The sequence below is a fragment of the Juglans microcarpa x Juglans regia genome, chromosome 1D, assembly GCF_004785595.1.
Source record: "Juglans microcarpa x Juglans regia isolate MS1-56 chromosome 1D, Jm3101_v1.0, whole genome shotgun sequence".
Taxonomy (NCBI): Eukaryota; Viridiplantae; Streptophyta; class Magnoliopsida; order Fagales; family Juglandaceae; genus Juglans; species Juglans microcarpa x Juglans regia.
In genome coordinates, this window is record NC_054594.1 from 11,896,900 (window position 1) to 11,912,131 (window position 15,232).

The following is a 15,232-nucleotide window of genomic DNA, read 5'->3' on the forward strand; positions in this document are numbered from 1 at the left end:
TTTTAACTATTGTGAGAGGAAAAGTCACATCTCAGATGAATGCAAGGTTATGTCGCGAATATTTTGAATTGGAGGTGAAGGAGGCTTTACAGCAAATGCATCCTTCAAACGCTCAAAGCCCGGATGGAATGTCTCCACTTTTCTTCCAAAAATATTGGCCTGTCGTGGGGAGTTCTGTTACTATAGCTATCATACATGCTCTAAATTCAGGTTCTTTCCCTCCAACTTTGAATCACACTTTCATTACCTTGATTCCCAAAATGAAATCTTCTTGTAGAGTGGCTGACTATAGACCCATAAGTCTATGTAATGTGGTTTATAAATTAGTTGCAAAAGTCCTTGCGAATAGGCTGAAACTGGTTCTTAATGATATCATAGGGGAAAGTCAAAGTGCGTTTGTTCTCGGACGACTAATTACTGATAACATTTTGATTGCTAATGATGCATTTTTTGAAGCTGAAGAAAAATGAAAAAAAGGGTTTTATGTCATTGAAGTTAGACATGAGTAAAGCGTATGATAGGGTGGAATGAGGTTTTCTGAAAAATATTATGGAGGTGATGGGGTTCAGCCAAGAGTTTGTTAAGTTGATTATGTTGTGTGTTAGTTATGTCTCCTTTGATGTGATGATCAATGATGCGCCTAAGGGGCCTATTATTCCATCTAGAGGACTTAGACAAAGGGATCCATTGTCCCTTTATCTATTTATTCTTTGTATTGAGGGACTGACTACTCTGTTAAAAGATGCAGGTGGTAGAAATGAGATTTCAAGAATAAAGATTTGTAGGGGGCTCCAAAGGTTACTCATTTGCTGTTTGCAGATGATAGCTTGGTTTTCTGTAAAGTTTATGTAGAGGAGACTAGGAGGGATTTAGCTCTATTGGAGAAATATGAAGCTGTTTTAGGTCAGCATATTAATCGTGAAAAAACAGCCATGGTTTTTAGTGGGAATGTGCCAAGTGGAGTCCAAGAAGGGATTAAACAGTTGTGGGGAAATTCTAATGTGCAACAGTACGAGAAGTATTTAGGACTCCCACCAATTGTTGGGAGGTCAAAATCTACTACTTTTACATCTATAAAACATTGCTTGTGGCAGAAGCTTCAAGCTTGGAAGGAAAAGTTGCTCTCCCAAGGGGGAAATGAAGTGTTACTTAAGGCTGTAGCTCTTTCAATACCCTCGTATACCATGAGTTGTTTTCTTCTCCCTCAAGTTTGTGTACTGATTTGGAGGGTATGATGGCTAGGTTTTGGTGGGGGCAGAGGAAAGATGAGAGGCAAATACATTAGCTAAATTGGAGCAAAATGTGTGTCAGGAAATCATGGGGAGGGATGGGGTTTAAAAATTTTCATTTCTTTAATTTGGCAATGCTTGCTAAATAAGGGTGGCGCCTACTCCAAGATGAAAATTCATTACTGCACAGATTGCTGAAAGCAAAGTATTATTCAGGTTCAGATTTTCTACAAGCAAGGTTGGGTAGATCGCCTTCCTATACTTGAAGAGGAATTTTGAAGGCCAAAAAATGGGTTCTAGAGAGATGTAGATGGAGGATAGGGGATGGGACTTCAGTAAATATTTGGTTTGATAGTTGGATCCCGGTACATACTTCTTTAGTGAAGGAAGGGATTGTGGTGAGTGAAGGAACCAGCATGATTGTGTGAACTCTCTTACGTGTGAAAACTCTAGAATGTGGGATTTGAGGAAACTTAGAGCTCTCTTTAATTCAAGAGTTGTAGAGGATATCCAAAAAGTTGTTTTGTGTGTTGGGAATGGGGCTGATAGGCATGTATAGGGCTATGAAAGAAATGGGATGTTCACGGTTAGAAGCTGTTTTAAGATTTTATTGGCTCAGTAGGGTCCACAAGTAGCTGAATCATCCTCTTCGCGTATCCATAGCGTGGTCTAAAAAAATATTTGGAAAATGCCTGTGCCTAATAAGATCAAAATATTTGCATGGCGTGCTTGTAAGGATGGATTGCCTACAAAGGATAATTTATTACTAAAACACGTCCCAATTGATGTGAGTTGTAGTCTATGTCATGCTGAACATGAAGGGTTGTATCATGCTTTGGTGCAATGTGTGCATGTGCTGAGGATCTGGAATGATTATCTCCCTGCCTTTGAGAGAGATAAATTTCTGAGTGTTTTTGAGGTGGCGTTTCATTTCTGTAGTGCCAAACACTTTGCACATTTGTCTACCTTTTTTGCTTTGGCATGGGGAATATGGTATAGGAGGAACAAATACGTTCATGAACAAGTTCTTATTCCCATGCATCAAGTTATTGAACAAGCTATTTCTGTGATGAAATGTGATAAAGGGGCCCAGCGACTATCAAGGCAACAAGTGCTAGATTTCTACAAATGGAAGCCACCGGATCCTGATGTTTTGAAACTAAATGTTGATGGAGCTGTTTTTGAAGAGATAGGGAGAGCTGGTACAGGTGCAATCTTGAGAGACAGTTCGGGTTGAGTGTTGATGGCTGCAAGCTCATTGGAAGATGCTATTGCTGAACTTGAACAGGTGGGGTTGTTGGCCCTTCTCCATGGCCTTCAGTTCTGTGTAAGCTTGGGAATAGAAAAGATCCAGGTAAAGAGTGATTGCTCCCTAGCTATAGAAGCATTACATCAGGGCAACATCGACAGCTTCAAATTTGGTGGTATCTATTTTGAGATTAAAGAGTTGGCTTCTTGTTTTGGGGATTGTATGTTTAGACATGTTTATAGAGAGGCTAATGAAGCTGCTCATTATCTTGCTAAGTATGCAAGGAACGTTGGTAGCATCAACATGTGGTGGGATTATATTCCTGACTTTTTATCTCAAACCTTGTGGTTTGATTTATGTCTGTAATTTCCCTTTTCATTAATGAAAGTTTTCTGGTGTTTGTTATTAAAAAAAAAAAAAAAAAAAAAAAAAAAAAAAAAAAAAAAAAAAAGGATGCAAACTTCTTAGTCTAGTTTTAATAACAATGAGTTTGAAGTAAAATGTACTTGTAATTATTTGGATTCAAATGCATTTTCTTTTTTTATAAATATGCTCTATGTGTAACAACTTGGCTCCATAATGATGTATTACCTCCAAAATATATCCTTCACAAATTGAGGTAGGACTTGAGGCATAAGTGCTCACTTGTCGAAAGCAATTGTAATGACTTGTCTAGCAACCCCAAAGCACAACTATATGATAGATCGACCAAGTCCTTTTCTGGAATAGCCTCAGCTATATCACACAAACGAAAATTGCTTGAAGTTAATGGGTGGGTTAGATAAGTTAAGACTAGAATGGGCTCAACATTGTTCAAAGTATGATACCAATAGATCGTCTTGCTATCATTCTATTGAGCTAGTATATGGGTAAAAGAGTCGTAGATTGCTTAGTCCTCTAGCAACGAACCAAATGGAGCCCACCATCCAAAAGTGAATAGCTTACGGTGGATAAATGTGGCGCCCACAACCCCCATGTAAGGAGACACGGGAATCGAGATGCCGAGATGATAACAACAGGGTCACACATCCCAACGTTAGTGCCAAGTATGTGTACATACAACAGTGTACAAAAACAACGCAGCGGATAATTAATACAACTAAGTACCAGAATTGTTAATACAATTTAAACAATCAGTAAAAAGGTTTAAATATTATACAGTCATCCGAAATAAATATTTTACAAGTCTCAAACCAGAATGTGAGTGATCCAATCACTCCTCGGGCGGAGCCGACTCCTCAGGCTCACCTTCATCCTCCTCTGTATCAAAATCTGCGTTACCATAGGACGGTACCGCAGGTAAGTATAACCCAAATAACCACGAGATAAAAATACATTAATGCGACCAACATGCATGCATATGATGAAATATGCATTAAATCCAAAAATACTATTTTTCCCGAAAATAGATATTTTTCAACACACGCCAAAATCCTATTTTGGCACAAAGAATACTCCGTCATTTTTCCAAAAAATGACCTAAATCAATAAAACCTCATTTTCCCAGAAAATGAATCACATAAAATCCTTTTAATCAACACACGTTATTTTCCTAGAAAACAGCTCATTATTCCATTATCCAATGCACCATGATCTCCCCTAGGGATCATCCGCATGTCCTGGCTTTGTAGCGATGCTCAGTTCCACACCCAGCGCGTTCGTGGCCAAGCACCCACTACCCAAAGAGCGATGCCCAGTTCCGCGCCCAGCGCGTTCGTGGCCAGGCATCCTCTAGCCCCCACCAGTAGAGGGGCCACGGAGTCGGCACGAGACCATCTCGTCCGATCCCGTTGTCGCCCAGCAACAACCCAGGGGACGTCACTCAGTATATTCCGCTCCCGAGTGACCAGAGGAGCTCCACCGAGATAATACCCCATCTCGGCTTAGGGTCGTGATACACACGCACCCAAAATCCTTTAACACATGAAAACCCATTTTCATGAAACACATGAACATGAATGCATGTACACGAAAATCCAGTTTCCTTTACAAACATGATCATGCGTGCAATATGCCATGTACATGAACAACACCAAAACCAACAACCAACAATTCACAATACCAACCAAACACACAACTCCGTCCACAATCCATCCGACCCCTGAACTCTTCGGACTCAGTCCAACATGTCCAACCAGTTCACAATAATATGGGTTAGTACAAAAATATATTTAAATCACGATAGTTATTTAGAAAAATACGTACAGCGCTATAATATGATTTTCGAAGGATCCCGGAGGTGCAAGAAGTGGTGACTCAGCAACATAACAATGTAAAATACACTGCGGCCGCGGGTCTCAAAAACTCACTTTTCAACGGAGACAAACTAAGACCCGAAATTGATAGGGTAGGGCCTAGAGAGGTCGGTAAAGCCAATGGTGGTGGTGGTTTGCCGTGAGTGGCGACGCAAATGGTGGTTTTAGGCCAAAAATACCCAAATCGGAAATGAGGTTAGATGTGCTTCACCGGTGACGGATCGGAGCTGGGGTTGGGTCCATTGGGTTGCTAGGAGGTCAAGGATGAAGTGGTGAAGAAATGGTGGCCGGTGGGGGCGCGACGGCGGCGCTGGAACGAAGAGAGCGCCGCGGCTTGGTGTTGGACATGAGGGCTATCGGCGGAGAGATAAAGGCTGGGATTTACGGGGAAGGGTCGCCGGCCGGTGGGGGAGCGAACGGGAGGGGCGGTGTCGAGCACGGTGGTGCGACGATTGTGGGTTGGGTGAGGGAGACGCGGACGCACGGGAAGAGAGGGAGAGAAGGGCTGTCGCGCGGGGGGGGGGGGAATGCAGCGGAAAAGGAAAGAAAAAAAAAGAAAGAAAAAGAGAAAGAAAAGTGGGGAAAAGAAATGAGGTCCAATCCTCACCTCTTGAGTCACAAAAATGATCCAACGAAGATGATTTCAAAACAGCAAATCAATTAAAATAAATTAAACGTAATGATACAATGAAAATAAAATAATTAAATCCCACAGTCAATTAATTTAAAAAGAAGAATAATTTAAATGTACAACAATAAATAAAAATTAAGAAAACATAACAATTTAATTTTCTCAATTTAAAGATCATAAAATAACCTATTTTAAATATCCAATAATTATAAAATAAGAGAATAAATTTTTAAATTATTAAAAATAATCCTTCAGTGAAAATACACTAAAATACGGGGTGTTACATCCTCCCCCCCTTAAATAAAATTTCGTCCTCGAAATTGGCAAGGTCAAACATTAAGGCTAAGACAGGAATAAGATTCAACTAGGAGCAAACTTAAGAACATACCGCCAGGATCAATCGAACAAATACGGGTACTGCTCTCTCATGTCAGCTTCTCTCTCCCAAGAGAAATCCTGAGCCATCGGATCGCCCCATGTCACCTTCACCAAAGGTATTGTCTTAGACCTTAACCTTTACTCTTTCCAATCCACAATCTACGTCGGGGCAACTTCATAAGAAAGATTAGGCCGAAGTTCAATGCGTTCAGAGTCGACAAAACGCGGCTCTAGCTATCCAAAACTTTTCTTCAAAGACGACACATGGAACACATCATGGACATCCCCAAAATAATTCGGCAGGGCAACTCTATAAGCAACTAGCCCAACTTTCTCTATAATCTGGAAAGGACCGACATACCTCGGACGAAGTTTTCCCTTCTTGCCAAAGCGCTTAACCCCCTTCATCGGAGAGACTTTAAGGTAAACCCAATCACCTATCTCAAATAATAAGTCTCTTCTCCTTGTATCTACATAACTATTTGGCGACTTTGGGCTTCCTCCATTTTAGTCCTTATAAACTGAACTTGATCTTTCATTTCTTGAATTATCTCAGGCCCAATCAACTTACTTTCGCCAACTTCATCCCAACACAACGGTGATCTACACTTCCTCCCATACAAAGCTTCATATAGGGCCATCTGAATGGACGAATGAAAACTGTTATTGTAAGCAAACTCAATTAGCGGCAGGTGATTCTCCCAACTCTCCTGAAATTCCATGACACAAGCACGCAACATATCCTCAAGAGTCTGGATAGTACACTCTGATTGACCGTCTGTCTGTGGGTGATATGCAGTACTAAACTTCAACTTAGTGCCTAAAGCTGCCTGCAAACTCTTCCAAAAATGGGACGTGAACCGCAGGTCCCGATCTGACACGATACTCTTGGGCACTCCTTGCAAACGCACTATCTCCTTAACATACAACCGAGTCAACTTACCCAAAGAGTCAGTATTATTGATAGGCAAGAAATGGGCACTCTTGGTCAACCGGTCAACAATCACCCAAATTGAGTTCTTTCCACTAGGAGTCCTCGGCAAACCCACAACAAAATCCATAGAAATATCATCCCACTTCCACTCAGGAATAGGGAGAGGTTGAAGCCTACCAACAGGTCTTTGATGTTCAGCTTTAACTTGACGGCACGTGTCGCATTTCTCGATAAACATGGCAATATCCAACATACTCGTATTAGTACCCCGGCAGCACATCACGACCAGTATTCCTAGGTGACTATGCTATCCAAAATCTTATTTTCCACAATAACCTTAATACAATATCCAGAAAATTCCAATGATCAATAGTTCCATACAATAATCCATGCTAACCTCAATCAGCTCCTATGCTACAACTTCTAAACCTCCATTGAATTCTACCTTTGGTAACCTAATGGCCACTTCCAAGGTTAACCATCAATAACAAATTTTGCACAACCAAAAGATTAATCTCCAACTACAAGTATCTTCTCAAAATTCAAGTCACCACTAATTCCTCAATATCAGCACAAAATCCAAACTCCTAACTACAACTACAAATATCACGCTTCTGCTGCACACTCTAATAATTCGCCACATGCATAAAATTTGTCCTCATAAAAAGACACCATCGAGTACAAGGAGACTCCATACCTACTAACCAAAAAACTCTTACCACCTTTTGGTAGAAAATAATCTCTTTTCTGAAACCAGAAGTTATCTCTCATATTCCTCAATTACTCCTGCTGCCTTGACCCTAATCAATATTCCTCAAAATACATCTACTATCACAAATAGAAAACCAATATCAATCAACCTCATCATCCCAAATTGCAAACAAGTAACATCACCCCAAAATACGTCCATCTCATCTAAGATAAGGAGCATACCTTAAAAGGCTTGATTCCAACCCGACCCACCAAAAAGAGCACCTATAAACTTCTACCCAATAATCTAAACCCAAAAGCTCATCACCGACATTCGGAATAACATCTAATCTAGCGGTGACTAAACTCATTACGAACCATCATTGACTTCACCAAAACATTATCAAAACATATTTGATAACTCGCCCGCCTACTTCTACTCCTATAAGCTAGTATTAGTACGACTAGTTCCTTCAATAACACATCACTATTAAACCTCAAGGCAAGCCATATTGCTCAAATCATCAATCCACCAAAAGCCAATGTAAATCACCCAAAGATCCTAATGCTTTATTAACTCACATACTTGATCATATTATCCATCGCTAATACCTAAGCTTCAACTTCCAAGATCTTATCATACACCAAACATGACGACCCATCAATCTCTCTTCAAGTTAAATAACAATGTCTTTAATTCAACCAACTGGATGCTCAATCTCCAAAGAAAGTATAGTCTCAAAATTCAAATTCCTAAGTAACCTCAAGTCACAATTAATTCCTGTAGATAATCACAATAATTATTGTCAACCATCATTCCATTGAGTAATCCACTTCGACTACACACTCTGATTGACTCACCAAAAACTCCAAACCAAAATCTCTTGAATTTAATACTATTGTATTTATTCATCTTCAACACCAACCCAAGACACTTCTTCCAAGCCAAAAATGAGACAAGGACCCCTGTACTCTCCAAAATGCATACACACTCACCATTACTATGCATTGATCTCATGCACACTTAGCCAGAACCAATAATTCTCCAAACGTGCAAGTGATCTGTCACTACCATTTCCATCATCTGGACCTATATCCTCGAAATCAATAAGAATCATTTTCTACGTTCGCACCATCTATTATCCTTAAAATTGATATGGATTAAATCCTCAACCTGTCACTAACCTCGAGCTAAAAACAATCATTTTCTGAACTAGATCAACATCTTCAATCCTCGGAAAATACACAAACTAGATCATTACCTTCCATCTCCAAAGAAGTTCTCTCCTAAAAATTCTCATATCAGTAACTCAACTCTGATCAATTCCAATTTAATGGTTAGCAACTAATCAATTGATAGAATAGACCAAACTAGCGTACCAAGTCTACAAAACTAAGAACTCAAATCCTATTATAATTCAACCCTTCAACTCTGCAATTCTAAAACCTTAAACCAGATAAGAATCATTATCCAAAATCCTCAAGATCGACGACCTTAAATCTAAAATATTCACCACATAAAGCTTGTAAATTCTAAAGTCCCAAATGTTAACAAGCTGCTTATCAAGGTCGGCAAGATCAAAAACTTCTAATCATAGTAATCCCTTAATTGCTTGTTGAACCTACTACCTTAAACCCATAAACATATTTCCTAAAAAACTATAAAATCACAAACTTTAGATGAACTTTTCATAGATCTAACCTTGAAGTTCGTTGAACTTACAACCTCCTACTCCATAAACTCACTACATAATTTTTACGGAGGCTACGACCTCAATTAACCTAAGTGATTTAAAACTATTTCCCTCCTTAGCAGCAACTTGAGTTCCTACTCCAAAGAGTTCACCCAGACCATGTTGTTCCCTTCAAGCCTCGATATAATAAAAACAACCCAAGCCGATAAAAGTTCAAGCCGACTACACTAAATATTCAAGCCTAACAATGGCATTCACAGTCGTACCATCTTCCTGCCATAGCACAACTCTTAACCGCCTTTCAACTCCGAACAAACAAAATAAAATAAAATTTCATAAATAAATAATATACGACAAAATGAACAAAACCAACAATAAAATATCATAAGACAAAATGAATAAAACAAATGAAGTAGTGCACAATAAAATAATTAAAAATAAAATAACTTAAAATAAAATAAAACGAATAAAATAAAATAACATACAAGTAGTATACAATAAAATAAATAAAACCAACAAAATATAAAAACATAAATAAATTAAAACCATTAAAATAACATACTTCAAACCAAATAATTTCAAATCACAACTTTAAAACTTTCTGGTACTCCCCCTATGAGACATGTGGTTTTACCCAGAGCTGAACTGCTCTGATACCACCTATGGCGCCCACGACCCCATCTAAGGAGACACGGGAATCGAGACGCCGGGATGATGACAACAGGGTCACACATCCCAACGTTAGTGCCAAGTGTGTGTACAATAGTGTACAAAAACAACGCAGCGGATAATTAATACAAGTAAGTACTAGAATTGTTAATACAATTTAAACAATCAGTAAAAAGGTTTAAATATTATACAATCATCCGAAATAAATATTTTACAAGTCCCAAACCAGAATGCGAGTGATCCAATCACTCCTCAGGCTCACCCGCATCCTCCTCTCCATCAAAATCTGCATTACCATAGGACGGTACCGCAGGTAAGTATAACCCAAATAACCACGAGATAAAAATACATTAATGCGACCAACATGCATGCATATGATGAAATATGCATTAAATCCAAAAATATTATTTTCCCCGAAAATAGATATTTTTCCAACACATGCCAAAATCCCATTTTGGCCCAAAAAGAATACTCCGTCATTTTCCCAGAAAATGACCCAAATCAATAAAACCTCATTTTCCCAGAAAATGAATCACATAAAATCCTTTTAATCAACACGTTATTTTTCCAGAAAACAGCTCATTATTCCATTAACCAATGCACCATGATCACCCATAGGGATCATCCGCACGTCCTGATTTCGTAGTGATGCTCAGTTCCGGCCCAGCGCGTTCGTGGCCAAGCATCCATTACCCAACGAGCGATGCCCAGTTCCGCGCCCAGCGCGTTCGTGGCCAAGCATCCTCTAGCCCCCACCAGCAGAGGGGCCACGGAGTCTGCATGAGACCATCTCGTCCGATCCCGTTGTCGCCCAGCGACAATCCAGGGGACATCACTCAGTATATTCCACTCCCGAGTGACCAGAGGAGCTCCACTGAGATAATGCCCCATCTCGGCTTGGGGTCGTGATACACACGCACCCAAAATCCTTTAACACATGAAAACCCAGTTTTCATGAAACACATGAACATGAATGCATGTACACGAAAACCCAGTTTCCTTTACAAACATGATCATGCGTGCAATATGCCATGTACATGAACAACACCAAAACCAACAACCAACAATTCACAATACCAACCAAACACACAACTCCGTCCACAATCCATCCGACCCCGGAACTCTTCGGACTCAGTCCAACATGTCCAACCAGTTCACAATAATATGGGTTAGTACAAAAATATATTTAAATCACGATAGTTATTTAGAAAAATACGTACAGCGCTATAATATGATTTTCGAAGGATCCCGGAGGTGCAAGAAGTGGTGACTCAGCAACGTAACAGTGTAAAATACACTGCGGCCGCGGGTCTCAAAAATCCACTTTTCAACGGAAACAAACTAAGACCCGAAATTGATAAGGTAGGGCCTAGAGAGGTCGGTGAAGCCAATGGTGGTGGTGGTTTGCCGTGAGTGGCGGCGCAAATGGTGGTTTTAGGCCAAAAAAACTCAAATCGGAAATGGGGTTGGATGTGCTTCACCGGTGACGGATCGGAGCTGGGGTTGGGTCCATTGGGTTGCTAGGAGATCAAGGATGAAGTGGTGAAGAAATGGTGACCGGTGGTGGCGCTACGGCGGCGCTGGAACGAAGAGAGCGCTGCGGATTAGTGTTGGGTGTGAGGGCTATCGGCGGTGAGATAAAGGCTGGAATTTACGGAGAAGGGTCGCCGGCCGGTGGGGGAGCAAACGGGAGGGGCGGTGTGTCGCACGGCGGTGCGACGGCGGTGGGTTGGGTGAGGGAGATGCAAACGCACGGGAAGAGAGGGAGAGAAGGGCTGTCGCGCGGGGGGGGGGGGGGGGGGGGGAGGGAATGCAACGGAAAAGGAAAGAAAAAAAAAGAAAGAAAAAGAGAAAGAAAAGTGGGGAAAATAAATGAGGTCCAATCCTCACCTCTTGGGTCATTAAAATGATCCAACGAATATGATTTCAAAATAGCAAATCAATTAAAATAAATTAAACGTAATGATACAATGAAAATAAAATAATTAAATCCCACAGTCAATTAATTTAAAAAGAAGAATAATTTAAATGTACAACAATAAATAAAAATTAAGAAAACATAACAATTTAATTTTCTCAATTTAAAGATCATAAAATAAACTATTTTAAATATCTGATAATTATAAAATAAGAGAATAAATTTTTAAATTATTAAAAATAATCCTTCAGTGAAAACATACTAAAATACGGGGTGTTACAATAAATGAGTCAAAAAATTGAAATCAAGGCAACACAAATTTGCCAACACGAGAGTTTTTTCCTTAATTATTGTGTTATAGTACTACAAATTTGTGCATTTATTTTGTCTATCGAATACAGTCATAAATACCCCATTCTATATGTCCTAATTGAAAATAAGTTGGGCAACACATTCTACAATGTAGCTTGATTTTTCTCACACTTGAAGTGTCGAAGTTGATTTTCCTATGACCTACTTTGCTCAATTAATTAAAGTATCGTTTCCAAATTTATGTTCTTATCTAGTGTGTCATATAATTTGTTGTTTGAGTTCAATGCAACACGCTTGCTTGTTAGCTATCACAAAGCACCTATAATCTTTTGGACCAAGAAGATTCACTACAACGGGAATCACCTTTCCGAGCGATTCATTTTCGTTGGGAAAACCAATAAAATCGCCGCCTATAACCTTTTCCAGTGATTTATAAATCGCTGGAGGTTCGCCGGTATTAAAGCCCCACTTTTGATCTACTCCAACGGAAGCCAAAAATCGCCGGGAAAGATTTTCTTTACCGGCGATTTTTATTCGCTGCAAATAGTACATTTTATCGCCACAATTGCAAGATACGATTCAGTTGTTAATCATTGGGAAAGATTAATTCCAGCGATTTAATACTGTCGCTAAAAGAGGGAAAATCGCCGGAAATATACTTTCCTAGCGATTTTTTGGTATCGCCGGAATTGACTAAACGGTTTTGAAATAACAATTGCGACGATAAAAATGCACCGGTATAGATCAATACCAACGATTTAAAAATCGCTGCAATTGAGTTATTGATTTTGTGAACTCAGTTTCAGCGATCATAACATTGCTGGAAAATCATCAATTACGGCAAATTATAGTCTTCGCGAAAAAAATAAAATAAATCGCCGCTAATGCTAAGATCTATTCCAACGGCTTAATTAAATCGCTGGCAAAACTTTTTGAAGCGAATAAATACCCTAAAATGTCGGTAAAAAGTATTTCCTACGATATATGATCGCCGGAAATAATTTTAATGTACAAAAAAATATTTCCGGCGAATTTTAATTGCTGGAAAAGATATTTCACAAAAAAAAAAAAAAAACCACAAAATTAATATATGCTTTCCTTTCTTGCAACCAGTACTTAAGAATGCACAAAAAGAAGTATATATCAATCAAAACATAAAAACATTACATCAATGAGAAAGTCTTGAGTGACCAAGTGTTGAAACTTCTCTCCATACTTAGCACTAAGCCAAAACTTTAATTACATGTTCTCTCCTACGTACTCCACATGTTTTACTTCAATTACATGATGTAAACAGTTGTAATCAGAAACTTGCATATCAATCACCACAATCAGAAAGGATATAGAAATTAACATCCATAAAAGTATATGGTAAAACAAACAATCAAGAACTACTTTTATCATTTTGTTCATGGATACCTGGCATATATAGTTGGGCCAAATATCAAATACTCTCGTTCATTCATAACCACATAAATGCATTAACAAAAAACACATGAAGGTCTTGGACCAATTCCAAACCTTGCATACAAATAATTTACTTGTGAACATTTATCCTGGCCTCATTCAGTGCTCCTCATTTAGTATTGTATATACAGATCAGTCACAAATGGTCATCTCTTTAATTAGAAATCAGTCCTATAACTTTGACATCTGTGCTTCTAGTCAGTTTGAGAAGAAGGGGTTTTATAGCCATGTGGCTTAGGGTGCACACACTGCATATTCACTTGAAGATGTGTTAAGAAAAAATAATTATGATAAAAGCAAAGGGTCGATCATTTTTTGATTTATGAGAAAATGGATTTTATAAAATATTTTATCATATAACTTATCAGTTATGACCCTGGATTCTTAGATAATGCTGTCCTAGTAAAAATTATATGCAGAACATATTAAAAATGAAGAAGTTACGAGAAGTAATAGATATAAGATCCAAGAAAATCACAAGTTGTGTTCATGCAAGATAATGATTCAAGTTTTCAACCACCAAAATGAAGCAAATCCCACCCCTGTACATATTCATCAAGTGCAACAAATTGCATGACAAAACCATCACTGGAAAACGGCATTAGCAACCAGGGAATCAAAATTAAGAAGTATAAATATTGATTGAGAAGGCCAAGGAAAATGGATTAGCAACAACATAATGCCTAATGGCCCGTAAAAAAATGTGTGAAGTTCCCTAGAAAGTATAACAAAACAATCATGATTAATGTGCAAATCTGCACAATCAGTTTGAATAGCAACTAGAAGATTACATAGCTACAAAATATTCAGAAAGCCATGGGCCAACAACTTGTTTACTTTTTAATTGACTGAAGCTCAAAATAATCCAAGAGTGCACTTCATCCTACTATTAGTAGAATAATCTGGTATACTTTTTTAACATGACAGCAACCAACTACTCCATGGACATCAATACAATGTATGAATGTATGTTCTTCCCAACTCACCCAAAAAGGTCATTATGATCCAAAGAAGGAATGCAATACCTCTTCAACTAAGAAAGAGTGAAAATCAAATAAAATGTCACAATTTATCAAATGAGTCTCACAATCTCACAACCCAGAAAACAAAAGTTTTTTTTTTTTTTTAAATAATAGCAGCAAGAAATCCACTTGTGATTATTAGCTTACAATTTTTGTATTCACACTTCAATAATGAGAGATAAATTGAAGTGATTTTATAATTGCAATAATATTGGCTTGTATAAAATCTTTGTATTCACACTTCTACACAATCCTAGTAAGTGCAGACACAGAGCCATTTTACTCCCAATTTTGAGCATGAAACTTTATAAAGCTGTATGGCTTCTAACCAAAAGAGGTAGAGAGAAGGAAAACAAAAAGTTATAGCAGATTTTTATGTGATTGAAACACATTTGGCACAAATAGACTTGGCCTTGAAGGAGGCACCCATAGGCCAAAGTACTTCATTAGCAAAGAGGGTACCTTGCATCCCAATATGTTAGTCATACCATCCACATTACCCAAGACCATGCAAAAAATGCCAGCTGAAAGGAATTCTGCATGCAAACCCAAAAACAATACTGAACTTGTCAAAATAAAGCTGCTGAACCCTACTTGGAGATAAGGGACCCCGCAAATCCACAGATATGAACTAAATTTACTGAGGAAAATGTCCAAGACCTATTGATAGATATATATAACAGTACAACGGTTCCTTAGTCTTGTTGACAAGACCTGCATGCACCTCTTTCACTTTGAATCATGTAGAAAAAGAAACAAATACATAGATAATAAATTACAAATA

The 15,232-nt window shown here is 38.5% G+C and overlaps 1 long non-coding RNA gene across 1 annotated transcript in view; it reads right to left on the reverse strand.

Annotated features, from left to right (window-relative positions):
• Window positions 1-14,830, reverse strand: part of LOC121236787 — a 28,384-nt gene extending 13,554 nt beyond the window's left edge. Inside the window, exons 1-2 of the long non-coding RNA XR_005934807.1 lie at window positions 14,578-14,830; window positions 7,832-7,837 (exon numbers count right to left, since the gene is read on the reverse strand). This is a non-coding gene — a long non-coding RNA (uncharacterized LOC121236787). The remainder of the gene's footprint in view (window positions 1-7,831; window positions 7,838-14,577) is intronic.
• Window positions 14,831-15,232: the final 402 nt, after the last annotated feature.